This window comes from Megachile rotundata, chromosome 10 (genome assembly GCF_050947335.1).
Source record: "Megachile rotundata isolate GNS110a chromosome 10, iyMegRotu1, whole genome shotgun sequence".
NCBI classification, from domain to species: domain Eukaryota; kingdom Metazoa; phylum Arthropoda; class Insecta; order Hymenoptera; family Megachilidae; genus Megachile; species Megachile rotundata.
In genome coordinates this window covers 11539513-11560580 of record NC_134992.1, presented here as the reverse complement: position 1 = coordinate 11560580, position 21068 = coordinate 11539513, and the positions used below count along the sequence as shown (strand labels likewise).

Sequence of the window (21068 nt, the reverse complement as noted above, 5' to 3'; positions counted from 1 at the left end):
TACGTTCATATGTTAGATAGTATTATCATGGATATGTGCAAAAAATTTGAGCGCGATTGATAAACTAGTTTTTGAGTTATCAGCCACGGCAATTTTAAGAACGTAGTTTTGAGAAAAACGCGTTTAAAGTTTCAGTCCTCCGCACTGAACGCGTGTATACTCGCGGCGCTAATCGGCCATAACTTCAAAAGGGCTTCGTATTTCACTTGAAAATTTTCAGACAATATTTTTAAGTTGTTACACTAACATTTTATAGAAAAACAAAATTTTGTAATTTTTTAAGATTCTAAAGGTATTGCCCCCCTTAATATACAGATTAAATCTTCGTGAAGATTAGCAGAGGTTGTAAAAAAATTGCCTCAACAAATTCTGTAAGTTAAAATGAAAAATTTGTAAAACTATTAAAACTATTAGACCAATAAAACTTGTAAAACTATTAAAACTAGTAAAACTATTAAAACTAATAAAACTATTAAAACTTGTAAAACTTGTGAAACTATTAAAATTAGTAAAACTAGTAAAACTTGTAAAACTATTAAAAGTAGTAAAACTAGTAAAACTTGTAAAACTTGTAAAACAATTAAAAGTAGTAAAACTAGTAAAATTTGTAAAACTTGTAAAACTATTAAAACTATTAAATCTAGTAAAACTATTAAAACTATTAAAACTAGTAAAACTAGTAAAACTATTAAAACTATTAAAACTATTAAATCTAGTAAAACTAGTAAAACTATTAAAACTATTAAAACTAGTAAAACTAGTGAAACTAGTAAAATTAGTAAAACTTTTCAAACTTATAAAACTATTAAAACTATTAAAACTATTAAAACTAGTAAAACTAGTAAAACTAGTGAAATATGACCATTTCGATAATTTTAGTGTTAAAGTGCAACGTTCAAAAATTGTCTAAAATCACGTCCCCGATCTCCAGTAAATAACCTCTACATATTTGCACGCAAAATACCTAAAACAACACGTCGCATCGATAAAATGTATCACCAAAACTTTTTCTCCATTCATAACGATATTATCATTACTTTGCGTTTATCTATTTCGTGTTGTCTTTTCAACAAGAAGAATCACAGAGTCATCCATTGTGATTGCCGTTTATCAGCTCGAAAAATTATGACAGTCGTGTATTATTACACAAAGGTTTATCACAGAGATTCTTGGCTCCGAGCACGTATTACGAGCACGAACAGCATCGTAATCGTTTGAAGCTTATCGGTGCATATCGCAGTCCGAAATTTCGAAAGAGCACTCTTCAGTGTTGCGTACGATTTATCTGATATGGCGAGCTGTACATACGTCGTTTCGCGTTTATTTAGTGTTGCCGATATTCTGTTTTCACTTTTGGAATCAGTTGTTTACTGTGGAGGTACACTTTTGGTTCAAGTTTTAGATTTAGTGTATGAAAGTATTTTTTATTTGTAGATTCACTTTATTGGAGAGAACAGTTAGACTCATTCGATTATGGTACAGATTCATTTTTTTCGGATTGATTCATTTTTAGATGCAGTCATTTTTGGATGCAGTCATTTTTGGATGCAGTCATTTTTGGATGCAGTCATTTTTGGATGCAGTCATTTTTAGATTCAGTCATTTTTAGATGCAGTCATTTGTAGATTCATTCATTTTTAGATTCAGTCATTTTTAAATTCACTCATTTTTAGATTCATTCATTTTTAGATTCACTCATTTTTAGATTCATTCATTTTTAGATTCAATCATTTTCAGATTCACTCATTTTCAGATTCACTCATTTTTAGATTCACTCATTTTTAGATTCATTCATTTTTAGATTCAATGATTTTCGGATTCACTCATTTTCAGATTTACTCATCTTTAGATTCATTCATTTTTAGATTCAATAATTTTCGGATTCACTCATTTTCAGATTTACTCATCTTTAGATTCAGTCATTTTCAGATTCACCCATTTTCAGATTCACTCATTTTCAGATTCAATCATTTTCAGATTCAGTCATTTTTAAATTCACTCATTTTTAAATTCACTCATCTTTAAATTCACTCATTTTTAGATTCACTCATTTTCAGATTCAGTCATTTTCAGATTCACCCATTTTCAGATTCACCCATTTTCAGATTCACTCATTTTCAAATTCACTCATTTTCAGATTTCCTGATTTACTATACATTATTTTCCACTTCTACCCACTCGTTTACTCTACTTGGAACTAATATATACTGAAAATAGGTGTGTTTTTAGAATTCAATTTCCTGTACCTAGACATCAGAACAAGTTTCAAGATTCTACAGTAGATTTCGTTATATCGGTACCTCCACAAAGTACAGTAGTCTTCAATATATTAGCATCTTCATATAAACTTGCATAAAAATTATATTACAACTTTTACCACCATCTGTGTGGACCTTCAAGTGATCTTCAAGAACTTCTCAGTTAATCTAACATAATTTTGCTATAATACTTTGCTACAATTTTGCTCTGGTGGCTACGTAACTAATAAAGTTACGTTTACTATTTGAGTAACATGCTAACTGGACGAATAGAAAGCTACTAGTTTGACGATCACTGATACCCGTGCAACCTAACACCGAGGGCTCGTTACTGTCTAACCCTTTCGTCGATGAAGGTACATCGTGTTACACGACGGGATTTGGAGTGAATCTGGTAAACGTGGGCGTCACGGTGGTACGCTTCGATGAGTTTCACTGGCGAGGGGAAGTGAGCTAACCGGGAATATCGAATAAAGTCTTTCCTACGATCACGCGTTAAATTAATACTTCCTTTAAATGATACTACCGACCTGCACAATCAATTGCTGTATTAAACTTCTGATCTAAATTTGCAGATTTCGAACTGTCAAATTAAGATCTTTCTCGGAGTGAAATTTTTCAAATTTATTTTCTCGCGTTGAAAATTTCAGGGTCTGCAATTTGGGTGATTGAGTAATTCGGAAGTTGTAAAGTTTGAAAAGTTGATAATTCTGATTTAAAAAATTGGAAGTTATAAAGCTTGAAAACCTGATAATTCAAATTTGGGAAATTTGAAACTTGTAAGATCAACCTTGATAATTTAATTGTAAAAAGTCTTTCCTTCCACTCAAACAACCCTCCAAATGACGATACAAGCAGATTTGTCAGACGTGACCAGTCTGGAAGTTTAACCGAGTATCACGGAAATTTGTGGATCAGTGGAGTGCTCGAACAAGAATTCCCGGGAGTAGGGCGAAGTTGGACGAAGACACGCGGAGAATTCGGCAACAAAGGGTTGACCGAAGGGAATGCGATGCACTCGTCCTCTACGAGTGCATCGAAGCGGTTAGACCCGGACAAAAGGTTCTCGAACCAGTGATCACGCTCGAAGCCCATCGGCAACACTTCAGATATTTCGATTTCCAGGAAAGAACCGGTTAAAGCGCTCTAAGTGTAACTGAAGATGATTCAATTATCCTTAACGCGATTTCCTCATGCGTTTCGGGGGTTTTACTTCGAATGATGCACCAGTTTGCACGGATAACTGCTTATTTACGTAGACTGAAGAATTGATGGGCTTTTTTGAACCTGTCTAACGTATCTAAGTTTACCATGGTACTATATCTGACTTAACCTAAGACCATATTGAACGCAACTTCTCTAATGTCATGTTTAAATGAATCTACTTAATATTATTCCTAAATTGATCTAACTAACTGCACCTAACTGAAAGAATGTAATAGTGTATATAGTCCAAACATGTCTGATAAAGTACCTCAGTTAACTTGTTTAACACTACATCTAGCTCAACCTGTGTAATACTATGTCTAGTTTAAACATGTCTAATGTTGTACCTAACTTGACTTGTCTGATGCCACATGTAGCTTAACCTGTGTACTGTTATGTCTAATCTAAACATGTCTAATGTTGTACCTAACTTGACTTGTCTGATGCCACATCTAGCTCAACCTGTGTAATACTATGTCCAGTTAAAACATGTCTAATGTTATACCTAATTTGACTTGTCTGATGCCACATGTAGCTTAACCTGTGTACTGTTATGTCTAATCTAAACATGTCTAATGTTATACCTAACTTGACTTGTCTGATGCCACATCTAGCTCAACCTGTGTAATACTATGTCTAGTTTAAACATGTCTAACGTTATACCTAACTTGACTTGTCTGATGCCACATGTAGCTTAACCTGTGTACTGTTATGTCGAGTCTAAACATGTCTAATGTTATACCTAACTTGACTTGTCTGATGCCACATGTAGCTTAACCTGCGTAATACTATGTCTATTTTAAACGTGTCTAATACTGTACCTAACTTGATCCATCTGATACCACATCTAGCTTAACCTGTGCACTATTATGTCTACTCCAAACATGTCTAATACTGCATCTCACGTAACCTGACTAATACCACATCTAGCTTAACCTGTGTAATACTATGTCCAGTTAAAACATGTCTAATGTTATACCTAATTTGACTTGTCTGATGCCACATGTAGCTTAACCTGTGTACTGTTATGTCGAGTCTAAACATGTCTAATGTTATACCTAACTTGACTTGTCTGATGCCACATGTAGCTTAACCCGTGTACTGTTATGTCGAGTCTAAACATGTCTAATGTTATACCTAACTTGACTTGTCTGATGCCACATGTAGCTTAACCTGTGTACTGTTATATCGAGTCTAAACATGTCTAATGTTATACCTAACTTGACTTGTCTGATGCTACATGTAGCTTAGCCTGAATAATACTATATCTAGGTTAAATATGTCTAATACTGTACCCAACTTGACCTGTCTAATACGACGTATACCTTAATCTGTGTACCACTGTGTCTAGTTTAAACATGTCTAATACTATACCTGAGTTGATCCATTTGATGCCACATGTAGCTTAACCTGTGTACTGTTATGTCGAGCCTAAACATGTCTAATGTTATACCTAACTTATCCTGTCTGATGCCACACGTAGCTTAACCTTTGTACTACTATGTCCAGTTTAAACATGTCTATTACTATACCTAACTTGACTTGTCTGATGCCACATGTAGCTTAACCTTTGTACTACTATGTCCAGTTAAAACATGTCTATTACTGTACCTAGCTTGACCTGTCTGATGCCACATGTAGCTAAACCTGTGTACTACTATGTCCAGTTAAAACATGTCTAATACCTAACTTGACCTGGTACCCCATCTAACCTGTATAACAATATTCCTAATCTAAACGTACCTCTCCCTCAGTTAACCTATCCAACCTACCTACGGTGTAGATGTAATGCTACACCTATGTAAATATTTAAATGACCAAACGCAACCTACCAAAGTTTGCGTAGTGAAATTCAATTGAGGCTTAATACTTAACAACGTAATAATAAAAGAGCGAGTGTCGGTTACATGGAGTGCGTCGCGTTATCACGTAATGTCGTTGGCCTGGTAATAGACTTAATCAACAGTAATAGACCGTACGTCCACCTATTAATAGAGTAACCGTTATGGCGTGTGCCGCAATGCACGATAATCCAATGATGCAAACTCCTATTTGGACACGTCTATCGAAATTTTTTTCACCTGTTAAAAGATTATTTAACACGTGCCGAGAAATTGTGAGAGGACCAAAAATGGTCCGTCTACCGGACTTCTTATCGATTCAACGTTGGAATGCAACGTTGCGTCATGAACGCAATGGGACTCTCCCACTCGCTCGGTTCGAAACACTTCGCTCGTAATTATTGCTTCGGTAATTATCGTGATCGAGACTCTCGATGATACGATGAACCCGGGAACAATGCTTTCAGTTATTGATTTGCGTTTCTTTCGAATCGGGGTATTTAGATTTTTACGGAATTTAGATCCGTAATTTGGAGAGGTGTTGTGTAATATGGGGATGTGTTATCAAATTGACTCTAAACTCATTTCGGAAACTGCTGAAACTCCCAGATTTTCAGATAAGCGAAGTTGTAGAAAGCAACTCGAAAGCAACTCGTCCAATTAACAAAGTTCCAACACCTAGATATCAAATTAACCGGTCCCCGATTTTCAGAGATCCAAATTCCCATATCCTCAAGTCTCAGTGCACCAAATCCCTGTACCCTAATTTCTCAGTGCTCCAAATTTCCATATCCCCAAATTCTCAGCGCACCAAATCCCTAAACACCAAATTCTCAGCGCTCCAAATTCCTATATCCCCAAATTCTCAGCGCACCAAATTCTGAACGCTCCAAATTTCTATATTCCAAAATTCTCAGCGCACCAAATCCCTAAACTCCAAATTTTGAGCGCTTGAAATTTCCATATCCCCAAATTCTCAGCGCTCCAAATCCCAAAACCCCAAATTCTCAGCGCTCCAAATTCTGAATGTTCCAAATTTCTATATTCCCAAATTCTCAGCGCTCCAAATCCCTAAACCCCAAATTCTCAGCGCTCCGAATTCCCATATCCCCAAATTCTCAGCGCTCCAAATTCCCATATCCCCAAATTCTCAGCGCACCAAATCCCTAAACCCCAAATTCTCAGCGCTCCAAATCCCAAAACCCCAAATTCTCAGCGCCCCAAATTCTGAACGCTCCAAATCCCTAAACCCCAAGTTCTCAGCGCTCCAAATTTCCATATCCCCAAATTCTCAACGCTCCTAATCCCTAAACCTCAAATTCTCATCGCCCCAAATTCTGAATGCTCCAAATTCCCATATCCCCAAATTCTCAGCGTACCAAATCTCTAAACCCCAAATTCTCAACGCTCCAAATTCCCATATCCCCAAATTCTCAGCTCAGAAAATCTCTATACTAAACCTCAAATTAACCATCACCATCCGATGATAACTTCAGACCGCAAAACACCTACTTGTCCAAACACCGTTTACAAATATGTCGATGATCACCGTGGCATCGATAAAGTCCACATTCGCAATGAGCTTCTTGCCGGTGCAGATGTTGCATATAAAAACAACCTCTCAAACCGAGCAAATTCCCTGCGGCTCACCTGTACACCACACACATACATACACCTACATACGGAAATTTTCAGTGAGTCATCGCGCACACCACGACAACAGCATCTACCTTGTTCAAACATCCGTTCGTTTCGTGTACCTCAGACGATGACCTCACACGTTGGTATGTTTGGTCGCGGTTTGCAGAAAAACGATGCCATCACCGGTCGAGTACAGCCGGTTTACATCAACCCCCAAAAATAACGCGGCTCGTTAAAAGCCCCCCGTCGAAAACCGAGGTTGGATCACGGAGCTACGTGAAATTATATTCGGGTTCGTGTGTCCGTTGATCGCTTGCCAGACCGAAACAGCGTTATACGGGCCGAGAGCGGACGTTCGTAGCCCACATCCGCCATGCTTGCTGGCAATCAAATGGGAGGCAAAAACACTTGCCGTCAAACGTCATGGAACACGGAAGTTTGCTTTCAAAGTGGAAGCTGCGTTTCATCGCGTGGTTCTGTCGTTAATACTTTTAGGAGCGAAATTATTTTAGGTACTTTCTATTTTTGCGCAAGGATTTTGGGACGGTGAGAATTCGGGAGTATGGAGATTTGAGGCGTTGAGAATTTGGGGTTTGGGGATTTGGAGCGCTGAGAATTTGGGGATATGGGAATTTGGAGCGCTGAGAATTTGGGATTTAGGGATTTGGAGCGCTGAGAATTTGGGGATATGGGAATTTGGAGCGCTGAGGATTTGGGGATATGGGAATTTGGAGCGCTGAGAATTTGGGGTTTGGGGATTTGGTGCGCGTAGAATTTGGGGATATGGGAATTTGGTGCGCTGAGAATTTGGGAATATGGGAATTTGGAGCGCTGAGAATTTGGGATTTAGGGATTTGGGACGCTGAGAATTTGGGGATATGGGAATTTAGAGCGCTGAGAATTTGGGATTTAGGGATTTGGGGCGCTGAGAATTTGGGGATATGGGAATTTGGAGCGCTGAGAATTTGCGGTTTGGGGATTTGGTGCGCGTAGAATTTGGGGATATGGGAATTTGGTGCGCTGAGAATTTGGGAATATGGGAATTTGGAGCGCTGAGAATTTGGGATTTAGGGATTTGGGACGCTGAGAATTTGGGGATATGGGAATTTGGAGCGCTGCGAATTTGGGGATATGGGAATTTAGAGCGCTGAAAATTTGGGATTAGGGATTTGGAGCGCTGAGAATTTGGGGATATGGGAATTTGGAGCGCTGAGAATTTGGGGATATGGGAATTTGGAGCGCTGAGAATTTGGGGTTTGGGGATTTGGTGCGCGTAGAATTTGGGGATATGGGAATTTGGTGCGCTGAGAATTTGGGAATATGGGAATTTAGAGCGCTGAAAATTTGGGATTAGGGATTTGGAGCGCTGAGAATTTGGGGATATGGGAATTTGGAGCGTTGAGAATTTGGGAATATAGGAATTTGTGATATAGGAATTTGGAGCGCTTGGAATTTGGGGTCCTAAGAATTTGAAAATATTGGAATTGGAACGCCGAAAATTTGAAAATATACAAATTTGGAGATTCTTCATAATTAATCTTCATAGTTAATCCTAATTTGTATATTCCGCTCCCAGACCAATTTCCCATATTCATACTTTTTGAAGTTCGATTTCGTTCGACTATAACTGGGAAAATGATCTTAAGCGCGTGAATCAAGGAATAACGACGGCAGACGGAGAATCACTGAGGAACTATAAAGACCGGACAAATGAGGAGGGACATCGGCTGGTAGTCCAGGATAATCCTTCTAGATGGTAGAAAGGGCAGTTCTACAACGTCGAGGACGTTTGTTCCCTTCTTCGTTAGATCGCTCGTCCCTTGCAAACCTTTAACATCCTGTAAAGAACGACGGAGAGGACGGAGAGACGAAAGGAGAGGAGAGGATTTTCTCTGAGCTAGTCCAACAGCCGGAAAGGTCGCTCACACTTTACATTCCTGATGCCACGTTGAATTTTAATGCTCCACATTCGAACGCTTTCTAGAAGCTGTCCGGCACGAATCGTCCAATCAGATGGGTTTATGCGGGACGTTGAAATTGTTCTGGGAATTTCCTCGAAATCCTTTTACGGGTTCTCTAAATTTCTGTGTTTTCTAGTCTTGAAAGACGTGTCTTTCTTTATTCCAATTTTCTCATATTTCTGATTTCTGAATGTTTTAAATTTAGATTATATGTGTTAAGTTTTTCAAACGTTCAGTTAGGGGATATTTAGATTTGTAAATGTTCTACAGTTTCGTTTTTTGCTAAATGAGTGACGCATTTCACTAGTCATTGTGCTAACAAAGATCTCAAATCTTATTTCAAACCTTATTCGACTGATTAGCTCTCCAATTTATGTTTGAAGTATTCACCTTAACCTTTTAGAGTCGCACTTATTTGATGACGGCCATCTTGTTTGTTGACGGCCATCTTGATTATTGACGGCCATCTTGTTTATTGACGGCCATCTTGTTTATTGACGGCCATCTTGTTTGTTGACAGCCATCTAGTTTGTTGTCCACCAAATTCCTAAATCCCCAAATTACTATATCCCCAACTGATAAAACCCCAAATCACAATACATCCACAAATCCTCCGAAATTCATATTCTTGAAGTGCAAGAAGGTTAATAAACTTGTTTCGGTCGAATTTGAAAAGAGTACGCAGTGAAATCAGTAAAAAGTACATGGAGTGAAAATGACAGGAAGTTTCCGTGAAACGAGGAGACAAGCTTTTGTTGCAAAGGCACGGCCGAGAAAGTTGCAGATGTTTACAGAGAACCAAGCCACCGCCCGCATCCAGCTGCTCTTTGTTGCAACTACCTTCAATGCAAGCATCTGCTCGATGGTTTGTTAAGAGTCCACGCTAATGACTATCCGTTCACGCTAATTCAACGTGAATCACAACGTGTGCGTTGTTCTGGACGATGGAACGGTTTCCACGGAATCTTCTTTTCCTCTACTTTATTTATGGTGGTTTATTCACGAATGCGTAGTCGACTGATAGTAACGGGAGTCGCACTTGTTTGCGACCATCTTGTTTCTTTACGACCATTTTGTTTGTTGGCCATCTTGTTTCTTTATGGATATTTTGTTGGATTGCTACGCGTTAGATATTTACACACTGGATTACTACACGTTGGATATCCACACACTGGATTACTACGCGTTAGTTTACTACGCGTTGGTTTACTGCGCGTTGAATTACCACCTGTGGGATTACCACGCGTTGGATTAATACTCGTTGGATTACCGCGCGTTGGATTACTACGCGCTGTATTACCACCCGTGGAATTATTACGCGTTGAATAACCACGTATGGAATTACTACGCGTTCAATCACCACGCGTGGAATTCTTACGCGTTGAATTACCACGCATGGAATTACCACGCGTGGAATTACTACGCGTTGAATTATCACGCGTGGAATTACCACGCGTGAAATTATTACGCGTTGAATTACCATGCATGGAATTATTACGTGTTGAATTACCACGCATGGAATTACTACGCGTTCAATCACCACGCGTGGAATTCTTACGCGTTGAATCACCACGCGTAGAATTATTTCGCGTTGAATAACCACGCATGGAATTACCACGCGTCGAATTACTACGCGTTGAATTATCACGCGTGGAATTACCACGCGTGAAATTATTACGCGTTGAATTACCATGCATGGAATTATTACGCGTTGAATTACCACGCGTAGAATTACCACCCGTGGAATTATTACGCGTTGAATCACCACGCGTGGAATTATTACGCGTTGAATTACCGCGCATGGAATTACTACGCGTTGGATTATCGCGCGTTGGATTACTACGCGCTGTATTACCACCCGTGGGATTAGTACGCGTTGGATTACTACGCGCTATATTACCACTCGTGGGATTACTACGCGTTGGATTACTACGCACTATATTACCACCCGTGGGATTAGTACCGGTTGGATTACTACGCGGTATATTACCACTCGTGGAATTACTACGCGTCGCACTTGTTTACGACCATCTTGTTTTTTTACGACCATTTCGTTTGTTTACGGCCATCTTGTTTCTTTATGTATATTTTGTTTTTCATCTTGGACGGCAATATTTTTGACAGATGCTAATGTGAACAATAGTATAGTAATTTGGGGATCTAGGGACTCAGTATATAAGGAGTTAGATATCTAGGGATTTTTGAGGTATAGTGATTTAGGGTTCTGTAAGTTTAGAATATAGTAATTTAAGGATCTAGGGATTTATGACATAAGAAGATAGATTTCTAGGAATTTTTTATGTATTTCAATCATAGAAACGAGAGTTTCTAAAAATTTTTAAATTTAGTTACTTGAGTATAGAAATTTAACATTCAAAAAATTTGATAAATACAAAGTACCATTTCTAAAAATTTCAACACACAGTTTGTGTTTCTAGGAACTTAATAACGTGGAATTTCGCATTTCCAGAAACGTGACATACATACATAAAAATTCCCAACTCTTTTCATTTCGATTTAAATCATTTTTCATTGCCCCCAAAATGGTTCTATTATACCCTCCACGTTTTATAATACTGAAGTTTAAAGTCTAATTAAAAGGTATTACCAATATTGCAGTTGGTCCGCAATAAAATCCACTTCCATAAAAACCGTTCAGGATATTTATCCCGCACTCACATATTTCATCCCCGTAATTAATGCTTTTTTTTAAACGCGGTTTATAACATAGAAGTTCGAGCAAAATAAATATTTGCAATTTTTCGTCGAACAAAAGCCCACAGAAATTATTCACGACTTTTATTCCGTATACGTATTTTTCATCCCACGATAATTAATGTCCTTTTTTTAACTCGCACGTGGTTCGCGGTATAAAAATTTCAAATTCAACAGATATTTATAACCGCGTTTCATTTGTAACAAAAGCCGCTCCGCCAGAAACCCCGCGGGTTCCCAAATATTAATAAATCGTACCGATCGAGCGGATCAACGTTTTACCGGTTTTATTTTAATTTCGAATCACGAGTGCACGAATCAAGCCCGGGGATAAAATTCTTCGACGCGATATTTCATCGTACCGGAAGTCCGTTTGTCTCGTATCATCCGTGAACGAATAGTATATCCGATAAGGATGAAATACGTTCCAGATCGAACGATCGGGGCAAATGACTGATAATGCAATCTCTCGCTTATAAAATCAATGGTGTCGTTGTGTTCGGTGCACGGCGAAACATTTACCGAGAAGAAAAACACGATGCTCGGACTAATTAACACACATCTCGCGGCCTGTGTAAGCGTTCATTATGGAGCGGAAAGTGCTCCTCGAAATATGAGTTCGACTGCTTCGAGCTAACTCGGTAACTATCTTTGCTTATGAAGAAGGAATCATATGTGTACATTGGGACTTCAATTAAAATCATATGTGTAATGTTACAAAATTTTGTGTAATGAAACATAATTTTATTATTTCCTGTTCTTGTTTCGTGATTGTTGAAATTGCATGAAATAACCGATCATAATAACTTATCCACTTCGCAACTAATACAACATTTTAACACAAACTGAGTGTTGAAATTTTTAGAAATGGTACTTTGTATTCATCAAATTTTTTGAAAGTTAAATTTCTATACTCAAGTAACTAAATTTAAAAATCTAATATCAATAACTGTTCAGTAGCTAATAGATCGACTAATCATTTCGTCTTTAGTTCCCCAAAAACAATCATCACTCTATCAAATATTTTTCAAACACACCTCTTATAAAAATTCGAAACAAGTTCAACAATGAAAATCGTTCAATAATAAAAATCGTGTTCGTGTAGCAAAAAATTGAATAAAATATAAAATTCCATAAAATGGTACCAAACCATGACACTAATTAAAATGAGAAACTAGTTTTACAATGTCACCGGTAAGTACATTTGTCGCGAGTCCACGTGAAAAGGTAAAAGAGTTTGAAAGAAGGGGCAGAGCGAATGGAATAAAATAGCCCGTCTCGCAGCGAAACAATTTCTCGTAGCGGCGACGTTTCAGACACTTTTCAAAACGAAAACTCAATTCTCGAAATGCCATTTCCACGAACGTTTTTCCATTTTCCGTCTTTCACTCGTTCGCGTAGGGAGGTTCGAGCTGAAACAGACCGACGAGTGAACGTTAATTAACTCGCAATGCCACGCAGATCCTACGCTAATTGGACTTGTTCTATAATTAACTGTGTCCAACTTTAATCGGCTACAGTTTTCTCCTTTGAATGTATCGCCGGGCACAAATTTGACTTTTGATCTTCTGGTGATTATGCGATTCTGACGTTTTTTGGTAGGAGAATATAAGGTGAATTCTTGGAAGATTGCTGATCAATATTACAGTCCTCAATTACATATTTATCTATTCCACAATCCCCAATTCCACATTCCACAATTCCCACATTTTCCAATTCCAACATTCCCTAATTCCCACATTCCCCAATTCCCACATTTTCCAATTTCCACAATTTCCAATTCCCACATTCCCCAATTCCCGCATTCTTCAATTTCCATACTCCCCAATTCCTACATTCCCCAATTCCCAAATATTCCAATTACCACATTTCCCAATTCCCACATTCCCCAATTCCTACATTCTCCAATTCCCAAATTTTCCAATTCCCACATTTCCCAATTCCCATATTTCCCAATTCACACATTCCCCAATTCCCACATTCCCCAATTTCCACATTCTCCAATTCCTACAATCTCCAATTCCCACATTCCCCAATTCTCACATTTTCCAATTCCCACATTTTCCAATTCCCACAGTTCCCAATTCCCACATTCTCCAATTCCTACAATCTCCAATTCCCACATTCCTCAATTCCCACATTCCCCAATTCCCACATTCCCCAATTCCCACATTTTCCAATTTCTACATTTCCCAATTTCTACATTTCCCAATTCTCACATTTCCCAATTCCCACATTCCCCAATTCCCACTTTCCCCAATTCCCACATTCCCCAATTCCTACATTCCTCAATTCCCTTAGTCCGCAATTCCCTCATTCCTCAATTCGTTCCTTCCCAAATCCCAAAATTTCCAACCTTAAAATTCCCAAATCCCCAAATTTCCAACCTTAAAAATTCCCAAATCCCCAAACTTCCAACCTTAAAATTCCCAAATCCCCAAACTTCCAACCTTAAAATTCCCAAATCCCCAAATTGTCAACCCCAAACCCCCAATTCCCAAATTCCCCAATTCAACCCCCAAAAAATCACCAACTCTAATCATCCTACTCAACTACCTATCTCTACCTTTCTCTACAATTTCCCAGAAAATTTGTTCGTTCCAACTTCTCCATGTGACAGAAGGTGGAACGATAACTCCGTGCAGAGGTAATACTTTAATACCCTTTTTGTGACGCGCCGATTGATACTCGCCGGATTAGAACCGAATCGAAGCTTTCTGAATTGCGATAGCACGTTCGAATGCAAGATTAAGTTCGGCAATCTTTTAAAAGGATAGAGCCAATCCGTGTCGAGCACGATACTATCCAACGGATCGAGACCTATGATTTTATCGAACTTAGATTCACTGGTTTCGCGTATTAATCCTACGGAGAAGAACGTGAATCACCAGAGGTGTGCCTCTATAAAACTGTCACGTTCGAACGGGGATAATATGTAAACTCGAGAATTTATTGAATCAATGGAGCTTTTGTTTGTGCGCGTGTTTTGGTACGTTGATGTTCGATCGATAGCAATTTTAATAATAACTACGCGTGGAATTATTACGCGTGGAATTATTACGCGTCGAATTACCACGCATGGAATTATTACGCGTTGAATTACCACGCATGGAATTATTACGCGTTGAATTACCACGCGTGGAATTATTACGCGTGAAATTACCACGCGTGGAATTATTACGCGTTGAATAACCACGCATGGAATTACTACGCGTGGAATTACTACGCTTTGAATTACCACGCATGGAATTACCACGCGTGAAATTACCACGCGTGGAATTACTACGCGTTGAATTACCACGCATGGAATTATTACGCGTTGAATTACCACGCGTGGAATTATTACGCGTGAAATTACCACGCGTGGAATTATTACGCGTTGAATAACCACGCATGGAATTACTACGCGTGGAATTACTACGCTTTGAATTACCACGCATGGAATTACCACGCGTGAAATTACCACGCGTGGAATTACTACGCGTTGAATTACCACGCATGGAATTACTACGCGTGGAATTACTACGCTTTGAATTACCACGCATGGAATTACCACGCGTGAAATTACCACGCGTGGAATTATTACGCGTTGAATAACCACGCATGGAATTACTACGCGTGGAATTACTACGCTTTGAATTACCACGCATGGAATTACCACGCGTGAAATTACCACGCATGGAATTATTACGCGTTGAATTACCACGCATGGAATTATTACGCGTTGAATTACCACGCGTGGAATTATTACGCGTGAAATTACCACGCGTGGAATTACTACGCGTTGAATTACCACGCATGGAATTACTACGCGTGGAATTACTACGCTTTGAATTACCACGCATGGAATTACCACGCGTGAAATTACCACGCGTGGAATTATTACGCGTTGAATAACCACGCATGGAATTACTACGCGTGGAATTACTACGCTTTGAATTACCACGCATGGAATTACCACGCGTGAAATTACCACGCATGGAATTACCACGCGTGAAATTACCACGCGTGGAATTACTACGCGTTGAATTACCACGCATGGAATTACCACGCGTGGAATTATTACGCGTTGAATAACCACGCATGGAATTACTACGCGTGGAATTACTACGCGTTGAATTACCACGCATGGAATTACCACGCGTGAAATTACCACGCGTAGAATTATTATGCGTTGAATTTTCACACATGGAATTATTACGCGTTGGATCACCGCGCGTGGAATTACCACGCGTGAAATTACCACGCGCGGAATGTTGGATACGTAGTTTGGTACATGTCCATGTTTTATTACATTTTTGTACAACTAATATTAATTGATGGGTGGTCACATATTTATTTAGTCTTCAGCTCAAAGGTACCTCTCATATTCCACTAAAATGAGTTGCTTTAGCTGTCGTCATCCTCAGAATTTATCTTATTTTAGCGGCTTCTATGAAATTGTACTCCAGAAAGGAGTTGCTTTCGAAGCAAACACGGTTCGAAATCAACGAAGGTAGACGGAAACGTTCTTAGTACGTGTTCAAGGGGGAACGGAAGTTGCACACGTCCCCGATAATGTTTATCCAGCGACAACGTGGCAGGAAGCTTTCCCGTTGCATAATGAGCCTCCTGAAACTAGTTGCATCAACGAGGAAACGTTGTTGCCGACGTTCGCCCTAACCGCGTTAATCATAATCCTTGCTTCAAGGGTTACGAAAAGTGTGTTCCACCCTCGGAGTTGTGCGGCTGTGAATTCGAGAGAACTCGCGGTTATTCGACGCACGTATCTCCACCGCGCTCTTATTGGGAGGTGTTGCGAAATTACACGGTTGTTCGTAATTTCGCCGAATTTCGGAACTTGCTAACGGTCCGAATTCCAGGATTTACCGGGGATTAGGTCCTTTAATGGCTCACTTCGCAGGAATATTAACGGTCGAAAGTTTTCGGTGTCGATGCAACGAGATATGGGGGTGCTGAGATATTAATTGTATCTGGATATTTATAAGGGTGTATTACGGTATTATGTGATGTGAATGCGTTAAGTACTGTGAATTGTGTTGGAGGTTTAGGTTAGAAGTTGGATTAGTATGGGGTGGAGTGTCACAAGATGGATTACTGCGCGATGTATTATGGCACGCGGGATTATTACGCGCTGTATTACTACCCGCGGGATCACCACGCGTTGGATTACCACGCGTTGGATTACTACGCGCTGTATTACCACGCGTTGGATTACTAAGCGCTATATTACCACTCGTGGGATTACTACACGTTGAATTACCACGCGTGGAATTATTACGCGTTGGATTACCACGCATGGAATTATTACGCGTGGAATTACCACGCATGGAATTATTACGCGTGGAATTACCACGCGTGGAATTATTATGCGTTGAATTACCACGCATGGAATTACCACGCGTGGAATTATTACGCGTTGAATTATTACGCGTGAAATTGCCACGCATGGAATAACCACGCGTGGAATTACCACGCATGGAATTACCACGCGTGGAATTATTATGCGTTGAATTTTCACGCATGGAATTATTACGCGTTGGATCACCACGCGTGGAATTATTACGCGTTGAATTACCACGCATAGAATTACCACGCGTTGAATCACCACGCGTGGAATTATTACGCGTTGAATTACCACGCATAGAATTACCACGCGTGGAATTACTACGCGTTGAATTACCACGCATGGAATTACTACGCGTTGAATCACCACGCGTGGAATTATTACGCGTTGAATCACCACGCATGTAATTATTACGCGTTGAATCACCATGCATGGAATTACCACGCCAGGAATTACTACGCATTGAATCACCACGCGTGGAATTATTACGCGTTGAATTACCACGCATAGAATTACCACGCGTGGAATTACTACGCGTTGAATTACCACGCATGGAATTACCACGCGTGAAATTACCACGCGTGGAATTATTACGCGTTGAATCACCACGCATGGAATTATTACGCGTTGAATCACCATGCATGGAATTACCACGCGTGGAATTATGGCGCGTTGGATCACCAGGCGTGGAATTCTTACGCGTTGAATTACCACGCATGGAATTATTACGCGTTGAATTACCACTCATGGAATTATTACGCGTTGAATTACCACGCATGGAATTATTACGCGTTGGATCATCACGCGCGGAATTATCACACATCTTATCATCACGCGCTGTATTACTACACGATAGATTAGCACGCGTGGAATTATCAAACCTTGTGTTATTACCCCCCCATATCACCACGTGTTTAATCACTATACATAGCATTATCACGTATTGTATTACGACATATTATATCTCCAAGCGTTCTGTCACTAAATCCCAAAATTCATGACCTCCAAATACTTGAAAATTAAAATTTCCTAAGTTTCCAAATTCAGAAACCACGAAGTCCCAATAATAAAATTTTCAATTTTATTCAAAGTCACAAAATAACCAATTTTGAATATCCCAAATACGTAAAGTCCCAAAATTGCAGGATCTGAAATTTTCAGAAATGAATATTTCTTGAAATCTCAAATAGAAAAAATTCGTGTGAAAGACGTTTGAATAACTCCGGTCGAACCGTCGGTTCGGTAGGTCTGGGTCACAATTGACCCAGTTTCACCGTTCGATGTATAAGTAGAACAGTTGGGGTGCAGCCCAGTTACAGAATAAACGTGCACATTTACATTATTGACACAGAAGTTAAAGTACTCGGAAGATATATTTACATAAAGATTGGAGGTGTAGTAATTAGAAGTTGGCCGGAAGTGTACTCAAAGGTGAGTTGTCCCGTTATTACGAATTCAGGATGTAGGTTAAAACCTTTCTCAAAGGATCCGGTAAGAAGAATATCGATTCATCTGGCACTCTTTGCTTGCGTTGAACTGACAATTAAGTTTATTTAAATCTGCTGTTGTCAACGAGTCTTCTTAATTAAGGAACCTTGCAAATTTATTAATACATACATACATATTTATTAATGTGTACAGATAATGCAGTTATAAATCTTTGAAATATAAGGCTTTATTACGTCGTTAGACTCGCTTGACATCGAATACCCAAAGAATCGCAATTAATCGAACGTTCGTCGAAATCATAGTCGAAGATCCATATGAAGGGTCGTAACAACCGGTCGGTTGGAACCGCTCGAAAGTCAATTAACACGGTGTGAGAATAACGAAGTGGCCTCGAGAGGAACGTGCAGGAAAGGTCCTTTGACGAATCACAGTTCGTGGCCTCAAAGGGCATTGTTTTAATGGCGCGTGCTCGAAAAGGGTGTAAAAGTGGAGAACACCCCTGGGGACCTCCTGACTCATCGACGACCGTTTCCAAATGTCACTTTACTCTCTTATTTATCAACTAAAATCACCTCCTATGGGATACTGAAATTTTTGTAAACAAACTGATATGGTAATCCTCTGCATTTTACCTCAATTCCCTCTTTTTCGAAATAAGTGCTTAATCTCGTAGGTTGAGGGTGTTAAATGGAGACCTTCATTCGATTAAAAGAAAAATTGATAGTATATAGGGTGTTTCACAAGTAGGGTAGGTCTGTGAAATGTGAGGGATAGCAAACGTAATTTTGAATAAGATTTCCCTTTGCAGAAATGGGGTTTGAAACTTCGTTTTTGAATTATTACTACGAGTTAGATTACTACGCGCTACATTACTACCTGTGGGATTACCACGCGTTGGATTACTACGCGTTAGATATTCACACACTGGATTACTACGCTTTGGATATCCACACAATGGATTACTACGCTTTGGATATCCACACAATCGATTACTACACGTTAGTTTATTACGCGTTGGTTTACTACGCGTTGGATTACCACCCGTGGGATTACTACGCCTTGGATTACTACTCATTGGATTACCACGCGTTGGATTACTACGCGTTGAATTACCACGCGTGGAATTATCACGGGTGGAATTATTACGCCTTGAATTACCACGCATGGAATTACCACGCGTGGATTTATTACGCGTTGAATTACCACGCGTGGAATTATCACGGGTGGAATTATTACGCCTTGAATTACCACGCATGGAATTACCACGCGTGGATTTATTACGCGTTGAATTACCACGCGTGGAATTATTACGCCTTGAATTACCACGCATGGAATTACCACGCGTGGATTTATTACGCGTTGAATTACCACGCGTGGAATTATTACGCCTTGAATTACCACGCGTGGAATTACCACGCATGGAATTACCACGCGTGGAATTATTACGCGTTGAATTACCACGCGTGGAATTACCACGCTTGGAATTACCACGCGTGGATTTATTACGCGTTGAATTACCGCGCGTGGAATTATTACGCCTTGAATTACCACGCGTGGAATTACCACGCATGGAATTACCACGCGTGGAATTATTACGCGTTGAATTACCACGCGTGGAATTACCACGCTTGGAATTACCACGCGTGGATTTATTACGCGTTGAATTACCACGCGTGGAATTATTACGCGTTGAATTACCACGCGTTGAATTACCACGCGTGGAATTACCACGCGTGGAATTATTACGCGTTGAATTTTCACGCATGGAATTATTACTCGTTGGATCACCACGCGTTGAATTACTACGCGCTGTATTACCACCCGTGGGATTACTACGCGTTGGATTACTACGCGTTGGATTACTACGCGCTGTATTACCACCCGTGGGATTACTACGCGTTGGATTATTACGCGCTGTATTACCATTCGTACGATTACTACGCAATGGATCACTACGCGTCCGTTTTCCTTAATAATTAAAAAACGAAGCTTCAGACCGAATTTTTGCAAAGGGAAAAGTTGTTCAGAATCTCGAACACCACCAATTCTGAGTGTTACATTAGTTGTGAAGCACCCTGTATGATAATGCAATTCATAAGCCTACTGGTAGGTTGTGAGCATTAAATGAAGACCTTTATTAAATTAAAAAAAAAATTTGCTAGTATAAGACAATACAGTTCATAAATCTAGTGTTAGCTAGAGTATTAAATGAAGACCTTTATTCAAATGTAAGAATAATTGATACTAAATGATAATACAGTTCATAAATCTAGTGTTAGGTTGGAGGTATTAAATGAAGCCCCTTATTGAAGTAAAAGAAAAATTGATACTACATGATAATACAGTTCATCCAGTGTTAATCTTGTTACATAAGAAATATTTATTCGTAAAAGAACCGAACGTGAAAATAACTAAATTTCATGACTCCCTGAAAAGTTGGACGTTGATCGATCGTAGAAGTCGATCGTAGTAGTTCCAGCAACAGTTGATCGGGCGCTCTCGATACGTTTTTCCATTTTCGAATAAAGAAGACTTCCAGGTCGTTTCCGTTTCGTTTAACATTTTCTTTCCGCATTGGATGTTTCACGGACCTCGAGAGCCCCGGGAGATCCGGATATATGGAAATGCAGTCCGTCAATATTCGAGTTGG

The 21068-nt window shown here is 39.4% G+C and overlaps 1 protein-coding gene across 3 annotated transcripts in view; it reads left to right on the top strand.

The window, feature by feature from the left end:
- The window catches only part of LOC100881230 (uncharacterized), a 99176-nt gene that overhangs the window by 22983 nt on the left and 55125 nt on the right, over positions 1-21068 (top strand). The gene's annotated exons all lie outside the window — the stretch shown is intronic.